This window comes from Arachis ipaensis, chromosome B02 (genome assembly GCF_000816755.2).
Source record: "Arachis ipaensis cultivar K30076 chromosome B02, Araip1.1, whole genome shotgun sequence".
Taxonomy (NCBI): Eukaryota; Viridiplantae; Streptophyta; class Magnoliopsida; order Fabales; family Fabaceae; genus Arachis; species Arachis ipaensis.
The window spans coordinates 75,685,061-75,695,338 of record NC_029786.2 but is presented as its reverse complement, the minus strand read 5'-3'; positions in this window follow the sequence as shown (position 1 = coordinate 75,695,338).

Here is a 10,278-nt window from a genome sequence, read left to right as displayed (position 1 = left end):
AATTGAATTTTAATGATTTATAAACCTTGTGAATTTAGTGATACTTTGATTGGTTGTTTTGATTGCTTGTAGGTGAAGAAAGAAGAAAAGAAGAAAAGCGTGGCATAAGAAACTTGCCCAAGGAAGCCACAAGCGTGTCCAAAGGAAGCAAGAAGCGTGCCCAAGGAAAGAGAAGGCGTGGCAAAGGGAAGAAAAAGCATAGCCATAATGAGGAAGAAGGAAAGCTAAGTTGATAAAATAAACTGAGCTTCACAAGGAATGAAAGGAGAAGGCAAGATACAAAGCTAAGTTCAAATAGTTAACTGAGCACTAAAGAAAGCAAGAAAATGGTACAAAGCTAAGTTAACTAAGTTAACTTTATCGGGGACCTCTCCAAATTAATTCAAGAAGAAATTCCAAGGGATGAAGCCAAACAAGATTCGAACCAAGGACCAAAGAGAAGCAAGGAACACTCCTTGCAAAGAAAATGAGAAGAAAATAGCCAAAATGCCTCCTCCATGGTTCGAACTTGGAACCACACGCTACTCCTTGCAAGGAAAAATCAAGAGAAATAGCTAAAATGCTTCCCCCAGGATTCGAACTTGGGAATTCCTTGAAACATAAGGAAGGAGTGCCACCAAGCTTGCAAGGAAAATCAAGAGGAAATAGCTTAAATGCTTGAGCCAAGTTTCGAACTTGGGAATTCTTTAAAACATAAGGAGGAGTGCCCACTCATCCAAGGAAATTAGCTTCAAAGATTTCCTCCACTTGCTCCCACCAGGATTTGAACCTGGGACCTTGAGGCTGAAAGCAAGGCGCCACCAAGGAAAGCTCAGTTGATTTTTCCAACTGAGCATTACTCTCCCCAAGCCTTCTACTCTTTGGCACAATAAATGCTCACAAGGGAGCTTGTCATGCGCACCATGACACGGTCAAGCAGCATTCTAGCGCAACAAAGGAAGCCTTGTGCGCACAATGGGACACGGCCTAGAGCTCAGTTCAAAATTCCAACTGAGCTCTAGTGCAATTGACACTCAAACAAGGCTGGGCGCACCACACTTGACACGGGCAGCACACTTGAGTGCTCAGTTGGTTTTTCCAACTGAGCTTACCCTTGGGAGGTGCATTTGGGCTAAAAATTGGATTAAAAATCCAACTTAATTCATTTCTTCACCAAATCAAAAGCCCATCCAAATTTCAAAATCCAAGAATAGAAAGTGTATAAATAGGAGTTAGTTTGATGTAATTAGGACCTCTTTTTTTGAACTTTTGAACTTTTGAGATTTTTATTTTTACTTCTAGACTCTTATTTTGAATTTTTCTTGGGGAGCTTTTACTTTGAATTTTCTGAGAGAATTGGGAAGGAGAATTGATCTCTCTTCTTCTTGGTTCTTGCTTGAGCACTCTTTAATTTTCTTGCTTTGGATCCTGGGTGGAGAATTGAAGAACTTCTGTTTCAATCTCACCTTGAGATCTTGTTAATTTTTCTGCATAATTGAATTCCAATTTCCATCTACTTCTTCATCTTCTACTCTTTCTGCAATTTACTTTTCAGTTTCTTTTGCAATTATTTTTTTGTTGGATCAAGGAAGGATTTGAGATCTAGACTTGTTATCTAGTCTCTTCCACCCTGAGATCTTCAACCTCTTTTACTTTGCTGCAAATTAAGCACTGTTTTCTCTGTTTTTAAATTCTCAAAGCATTTCACTCTTCTGTTTAAGATCTACTTCACTGCAATTCAACTTTCTCTTTTACTGTTTAATGCAATTTACTTGTTCTTGTTTAATTTCTGCAATCCCAACTCCCAATCCCTTTTACAGTTCAAGCAATTTATGTTTCTTGCACTTTAAGCTTCAGCCATTTACATTACTTGCAATTTAAGTTTCTGCAATTTAATTTACTTGCACTTTAAGATTCAGCTCCTTTATTTTCCTGCTCTTTAGTTTACTGCAATTTTCCTTTCCCCCTTTACAATTCATGCAATTTAGTTTCTGCAAATTACAAATCACTCAACCAAATCTTGATTCGCTTGACTAAATCAACCACTAAACTAAAATTGCTCAATCCTTCAATCCCTGTGGGATCGACCTCACTCATGTGAGTTATTATTACTTGATGCGACCCGGTACACTTGCCGGTAAGTTTTGTGTTGGATCGTTTTCCACACGATCACCTCCCAACACCAAACTTAGAGTTTGACTGTGGGGGCTCTGTTTGACTCTGTTTTGAGAGAAGCTCTTCATGCTTCCTCTCCATGGTTACAGAGGGATATCCTTGAGCCTTAAACACAAGGGATTCTTCATTCACTTGAATGATCAATTCTCCTCTGTCAACATCAATCACAGCCTTTGCTGTGACTAGGAAGGGTCTGCCAAGGATGATGGATTCATCCATGCACTTCCCAGTCTCTAGGACTATGAAATCAGCAGGGATGTAGTGGTCTCCAACCTTTACCAAGACATCCTCTACAAGTCCATAAGCTTGTTTTCTTGAATTGTCTGCCATCTCTAGTGAGATTCTTGCAGCTTGTACCTCAAGGATCCCTAGCTTCTCTATTACAGAGAGAGGCATGAGGTTTACACTTGACCCTAGGTCATACAGAGTCTTCTCAAAGGTCATGGTGTCTATGGTACAAGGTATTGAGAACTTCCCAGGATCCTGTCTCTTTTGAGGTAATCTCTACCTAGTCAAGTCATCCAGTTCTTTAGTGAGCAAAGGAGGTTCATCCTCCCAAGTCTCATTACCAAATAACTTGGCATTTAGCTTCATGATTGCTCCAAGGTACTTAGCAACTTGCTCTTCAGTAACATCTTCATCCTCCTCAGAGGAAGAATACTCATCAGAGCTCATGAATGGCAGAAGTAAATCCAATGGAATCTCTATGGTCTCAGTGTGAGCCTCAGATTCCCATGGTTCCTCATTAGGGAACTCATTAGAGGCCAGTGGACGTCCATTGAGGTCTTCCTCAGTGGCAATCACTGCCCCTTCTTCCTCTCCAAATTCGGCCATGTTGATGGCTTTGCACTCTCCTTTTGGATTTTCTTCTGTATTGCTTGGAAGAGTACTAGGAGGGAGTTCAGTAACTTTCTTACTCAGCTGACCCACTTGTGCCTCCAAATTTCTAATGGAGGACCTTGTTTCAGTCATGAAACTCTGAGTGGTTTTAATTAGATCAGAGACCATGGTTGCTAAGTCAGAATGGTTCTGCTTAGAGTTCTCTGTCTGCTGCTGAGAAGATGATGGAAAAGGCTTGCCATTGCTAAACCTGTTTCTTCCACCATTGTTGTTGTTGAAGCCTTGTTGAGGCCTCTGTTGGTCCTTCCATGAGAGATTTGGATGGTTTCTCCATGAAGGATTGTAGGTGTTTCCATAGGGTTCACCCATGTAATTCACCTCTTCTATTGATGGGTTCTCAGGATCATAAGCTTCTTCTTCAGATGAAGTGTCCTTAGTACTGCCTGGTGCAGCTTGCATTCCAGACAGACTTTGAGAAATCATATTGACTTGCTGAGTCAATATTTTATTCTGAGCCAATATGGCATTCAGAGTATCAATCTCAAGAACTCCCTTCTTCTGATTTGTCCCATTATTCACAGGATTCCTCTCAGAAGTGTACATGAATTGGTTATTTGCAACCATTTCAATGAGTTCTTGAGCTTCTGCAGGCGTCTTCTTCAGATGAAGAGATCCTCCAGCAGAGCTGTCCAATGACATCTTGGACAGTTCAGACAGACCATCATAGAAGATACCTATGATGCTCCATTCAGAAAGCATGTCAGAAGGACACTTTCTGATCAATTGTTTGTATCTTTCCCAAGCTTCATAGAGGGATTCACCTTCCTTCTGTCTGAAGGTTTGGACTTCCACTCTAAGCTTACTCAATTTTTGAGGTGGAAAGAACTTTACCAAGAAGGCATTGACTAGCTTTTCCCAAGAGTTCAGGCTTTCTTTAGGTTGAGTCCAACCATATCCTAGCTCTGTCTCTTACAGCAAAAGGGAATAGCATAAGTCTGTAGACCTCAGGGTCAACCCTATTGGTCTTGACAGTGTCACAGATTTACAAGAATTCAGCTAAAAACTGATGAGGATCTTCCAATGGAAGTCCATGAAACTTGTAGTTCTGTTGCATTAGAGAAACTAATTGAGGCTTCAGCTCAAAGTTGTTTGTTCCAATGGCAGGGATTGAGATGCTTCTCCCATAGAAGTCGGGAGTAGGTGCAATAAAGTCACCAAGCACCTTCCTTGCATTGTTGGCATTGTTGTTGTTTTCGGCTGCCATATCTTCTTCTAGTTTGAAGATTTCTGTTAGGTCCTCTTCAGAGAGTTGTGCCTTAGCTTCTCTTAGCTTTCACTTCAAGGTCCTTTCAGGTTCAGGGTCAGCCTCAACAAGAATGCCTTTGTCTTTGCTCCTGCTCATATGAAAGAGAAGAGAACAAGAAAGTATGGAATCATCTATGTCACAGTATAGAGATTCCTTGAGGTGTCAGAGGAAAAGAAGAATAGAAAGAGGAGGTAGAAGGAGAAGAATTCGAACTTATCAAGAGGGATAGAGTTCGAATTATTGATAGTGGAGGAGTGTTAGTCCTTAAATAGAAGGATGTGAGAAGAGGGGAAGAATTTTCGAAAATAAATTAAAAAGGTTTTGAAATAATTAAAAGAAAATTTTGAAAACTTGATGAATGATTTTCGAAATTTGAAGTTGGGAAAGAAATAAAGTGATTTTTGAAAAAAAGATTTTTGAAATTAGAAATAAAAAAGATATGATTGAAAACTATTTTGAAAAAGATGTGATTAAGAAGATATGATTGAAAAGGTGTGGTTTTAAAAAGATATGATTGAAAAGATATGATTGAAAAACAATTTAAAAAAAAGATTTGATTTTTAAAATTAATGACTTGGTTAACAAGAAATTTAAAAGATATGATTCAGACATTAAACCTTTCTTAACAGAAAAGGCAACACACTTGAAAGTTTTGAATCAAATCATTAATTGTTAGCAAGTATTTTTGAAAATGGAAAGAAATTGATTTTGAAAATATATGATTGAAAATATATGATTTGAAAAAGATTTGATTTTGAAAGATTATGAAAACTTGAAAAAAAATGTGAATTAAAAATAAAATCTTCCCTCTAGTGTCATCCTGGCGTTAAACGCCCAGAATGATGCCCATTCTGGCGTTTAACGCCCAAATCTCTACCTTTTTGGGTGTTAAACGCCCAGCCAGGTACCCTGGCTGGCGTTTAAACGCCAGTTTTCCTTCTGCACTGGGTGTTTTGAACGCCCAGCTTTTTCTGTTTGATTCCTCTGCTGAATATTCTGAATCTTCAATTCTCTGTATTATTGACTTGAAAAGACATAGTTTTAAAACTATTTTTGAATTTTTGATGATGGGAATCAATAAAATGCAACTAAGATCAAATAAACAATGCATGCAGGACACCAAACTTAAAAAATTTCATATAAGAGACACTAACAAATTGAGAATGCATATGAGAAACAACAAAACACACAAAACAAGAGAATTTAGAGATCAGAGCAATGAAATCATCAAGAACACTTGAAGATCAATGAAGAACATATTGCATGTATTCAAAAAATGCAAGAAGAATAAAAACATGCAATTGACACCAAACTTAAAAATTAATACTAGACTCAAACAAGAAACATAAAATATTTTTGGTTTTTATGGTTTTACAAATTTTTTTTTGTGATTTTCGAGAATTATATAGAGAAGAAAATAAAGAGAATCAAAACTTTTAATAAGAATTCCAGGAATCATTGCAATGCTAGTCTAAGACTCCGGTCCAGGAATTAGACATGGCTTACTAGCCAGCCAAGCTTTCAATGAAAGCTCCGGTCCAAAATACTAGACATGGCCAATGGCCAGCCAAGCTTTAGCAGATCATTACTTTCAACAGCAAAATTGATAGAAATCAACAAGCTCTTGTGATAATAAGTTGAAACCTCGGTCCAAAAGATTAGACATGGCTTCTCATCCAGCCAGACTTCAACAAATCATCATGAAACTCTAGAATTCATTCTTAAAAACTCTGAAGAACAAAATAGAAAATCTTTTTGTATTTTTGAAAAAATTTTTTCGAAAAATAAAAAGGAAAAGTACCTAATCTAAGCAACAAGATGAACCGTCAGTTGTCCAAACTCGAACAATCCCCGGCAACGGCGCCAAAAACTTGGTGCACGAAATTGTGATCATCAATGGCGCCATTGACATGGTACGCTCAATTGTAATCTCAACTCTTTATCACAACTTCGCACAACTAACCAGCAAGTGCACTAGGTCATCCAAGTAATAAACCTTACGTGAGTAAGGGTCGATCCCACAGAGATTGTTGGTATGAAGCAAGCTATGGTCATCTTGTAAATCTCAGTCAGGCGGATTCAAATGGTTATGGATGATGAATGATTAAAAGATAAATAAAACATAAAATAAAGATAGAGATACTTATGTAATTCATTGGTGAGAGTTTCAGATAAGCGTATGAAGATGCTTTGTCCCTTCCGTCTCTCTGCTTTCCTACTGTCTTCATCCAATCCTTCTTACTCCTTTCCATGGCAAGCTGTATGTTGGGCATCACCGTTGTCAGTGGCTACAATCCTGTCCTCTCAGTGAAAATGTTCAACGCACTCTGTCACAGTACGGCTATTCATCTGTCGGTTCTCGATCATGTCGGAATAGAATCCAGTGATTCTTTTGCGTCTGTCACTAACGCCCCACAATCACGAGTTTGAAGCTCATCACAGTAATTCAATCCTTGAATCCTACTCAGAATACCACAGACAAGGTTTAGACTTTCTGGATTCTCAAGAATGCCGCCATCAATTCTAGCTTATACCACGAAGATTCTGATTAAGGAATCCAAGAGATAAACACTCAATCGAAGATAGAATGGAGGTGGTTGTCAGGCACACGTTCATAGGTGAGAATGATGATGAGTGTCACGGATCATCACTTTCATCAAGTTGAAGAACAAGTGATATCTTAGAACAAGAACAAGCTGAATTGAATAGAAGAACAATAGTAATTACATTGATACTCGAGGTACAGCAGAGCTCCACACCTTAATCTATGGTGTGTAGAAACTCCACCGTTGAAAATATATAAGAACAAGGTCTAGGCATGGCCGTGAGGCCAGCCTCCAAACGTGCATAAGACTCTCAAAGATCAAAAGTATATCAAGTGTGTCAAATACAATAGCAAAAGGTCCTATTTATAGAGAACTAGTAGCATAGAATTACAGAAATTAGTAATTAATGCAGAAATCTTCTTCCGGGCCCACTTGGTGTGTGCTTGAGCTGAGCATTGAAGCTTTCATGTGTAGAGACTTTTCTTGGAGTTAAACGCCAGCTTTCGTGCCAGTTTGGGTGTTTAACTCCAGCTTTTGTGCCAGTTTTGGAGTTAAACGCCAGAATTCTTGAGCTGACTTAGAACGCCTGTTTGGGCCATCAAATCCCGAACAAAGTACGAATTATTATATATTGCTGGAATGCCCAGGATGTCTACTTTCCAACGCAATTGAGAGCGGGCTTCTTTAGCTCCAAAAAATCCACTTCGAGTGCAGGGAGGTCAGAATCCAACAGCATCTGCAGTCCTTTTCAGCCTCTGAATCAGATTTTTGCTCAGGTCCCTCAATTTCAGCCAGAAAATACCTAAAATCACAGAAAAACACACAAACTCATAGTAAAGTCCAGAAAAGTGAATTTTAAATAAAAACTAATAAAAATATAATAAAAACTAACTAAAACTTGCTAAAAACATACTAAAAACAATGCCAAAAAGCGTATAAATTATCCGCTCATCAGCATTGGACCATTTTCACAGAGAGGATGGGATGTAGCCATTGACAACGGTGATGCCCTACATAAAGCTTGCCATGGAAAGGAGTAGGAATGATTGGATGAAGACAGCAAGAAAGCAGAGGTTCAGAGGAACGAAAGGCATCTCTATACGCTTATCTGAAATTCTCACCAATGAATTACATAAGTATCTCTATCCTAGTTTATATTTCAATTATGTTTTAACTAGCAAATCTCCATAATTATCTGAATCCGCCTGACTGAGATTTACAAGGTGACCATAGCTTGCTTCAAGCCGACAATCTCCGTGGGATCGACCCTTACTCACGTAAGGTTTATTACTTGGACGACCCAGTGTACTTGCTGGTTAGTTGTATCGAAATTGTGAAAAAGAAATAAAATTATGAACGTGCGTATTAAGTTTGTAGCGCCGTTACCATGGAATGAACGATCACGATTTCGTGCACCACCTAGTCACATGCTTGTGGTGTTCTTGTGTCAACTAATCATTGAGACAAAACATTCAGAGTCGATCAATTGCAATTAAACAGAGTATACCAAAGGCTTTAAGCACCACTGTTTGGAAGTAACTGAAAGGAAAATTAGAACTTAAAGAGAGTTCCCCAGTTAAGTGCTTGTGGTGTTTCTGTGTCAAGTGAAGTTTGAGACAAAACATTTAAAGTCACAATTCAAGTAACAATTCAAGTTTGATGTTGTGATGAGTGAGCATCTTTTCTATCTTTTTCTAGTGAATTTGCATTTAATTTGATGAGTTTAATCAAGAATTAATTATCTTTTAACTACTATGGATGCTACTATGGATGCTACTTTGAGTCTTGTGCAATTCTGTTTATTTTAGGTAGCATTCGGTTGGATTTGATGGAATTTCTGCAGCACAAGAATTAAAGGAGATGACAGCGAGGATCGACGCGTGCGCGTACCTGACGCGTGCGTGTGATTTAGAGCTTTCCATGGCGACGCGTGTGCGTACCTGACACATACGCGTGAAAAGTGAAGTTGCACAGCGACGCGTGCGCGTACCTGACGCGTACGCATGACACGAGAAGAAAACCATCGACGCGTACGCGTGATTGACGCGTACGCGTGACATGCACCACGTACAGAAAACGCAGAAAATGCTGGGGGCGATTTCTGTGCTGTTTTTGACCCAGTTTTCGGCCCAGAAAACACAGATTAGAGGCTGTAGAATGAAGGAACACTTCCCGTTATTTTTCAGGTTAGGCGTGGATCCTACGAAGCAAGTGGTCCCCATTCATCAATTGAAGACTTGCTGATTATTTAATTAATTCTTATTTAAACTTTATTTTTATCTTGAAAATAGAAAAAGATATTATTTTAGTTTTAGAAATTAGATTTTTAATTAATTAGGATTAGATATAAAAGAGAAAAGAAACTTCCCTTATGGGGATCCCAACATTAGTTAACTTTTCATTCCACCTCAGCCCAATTTACAATCCTAATTTTCTTCTCTGAATCATGAGCAACTAAACCTCCATTGTTAAGGTTAGGAGCTCTGTCTATTTGTATGGATTGATTCTATTGCTTTTCTATTTTAATTCATGCACTGATTTATAATTCAAGAATTGTTTTTGTTCTTTATCTTATGAAATTGGGTGGAACGGAAGTATGACCCTCTTTCTAATTGAGTTCTTGTATAACTTGAAAAAGCTCTTTACTTGAACAATAGCTTGAAAACAATTTCTCCTAAATTCTAATTATCTGGACTTAACGGGATACGTGACATATAATCCTCTTATATTTGGATAATTAGGATTTTTGTGGCATAATAACTAGAATTAAACATCACCCTCTAATTGGAATTAATTGATCAAGGAATTGGCAGTTAATGAGAATTAGAGGAGACTAGAAAGGTCTAAGGAATTAGGGTCTAGTCACATATAGTTTGCCATGAGTCAAATCTTACATGATTAAAATAGTTAATAAGAAAAGTTAATCCGGAAAAATAGATAACTCTGAAACCTTAACTGTTTCTCCATATTTTATTCCCAACTTATTCACATGCCTGTCTTTAAACTCTGAATTTACTGTTTAATGCTCTTTGAACTCTCAAACACTATTTTCTACTTGCCTAACTAAGTGAATCACTTAACCATTGTTGCTTAGTCCTTCAATCCTCGTGGGATCGACCCTCATTCACCTAAGGTATTACTTGGTACGACGCGGTGCACTTGCCGGTTAGTTTGTGGTTAGAAATTTCGCACCACGCGGCTCGTGGCTCCATGGATGGCAGCGACACTGGTTTCGCGATGAGGACGGCGACGACGACATGGACCCCGCGAAGATGACGACAGACATGACGACGACTCCCAGACGCAGCGTCTTCTCCCTCCTGTGACTCTGGTTTGCGCCTCTCCCTCTCCTTCAACGGTGACAAGACGGTGCAGCGGCAGTGATTCCTGTCAGCGCCGTCTTCCCTCTCTTCTCTTCTCTTCTCTGCCTTC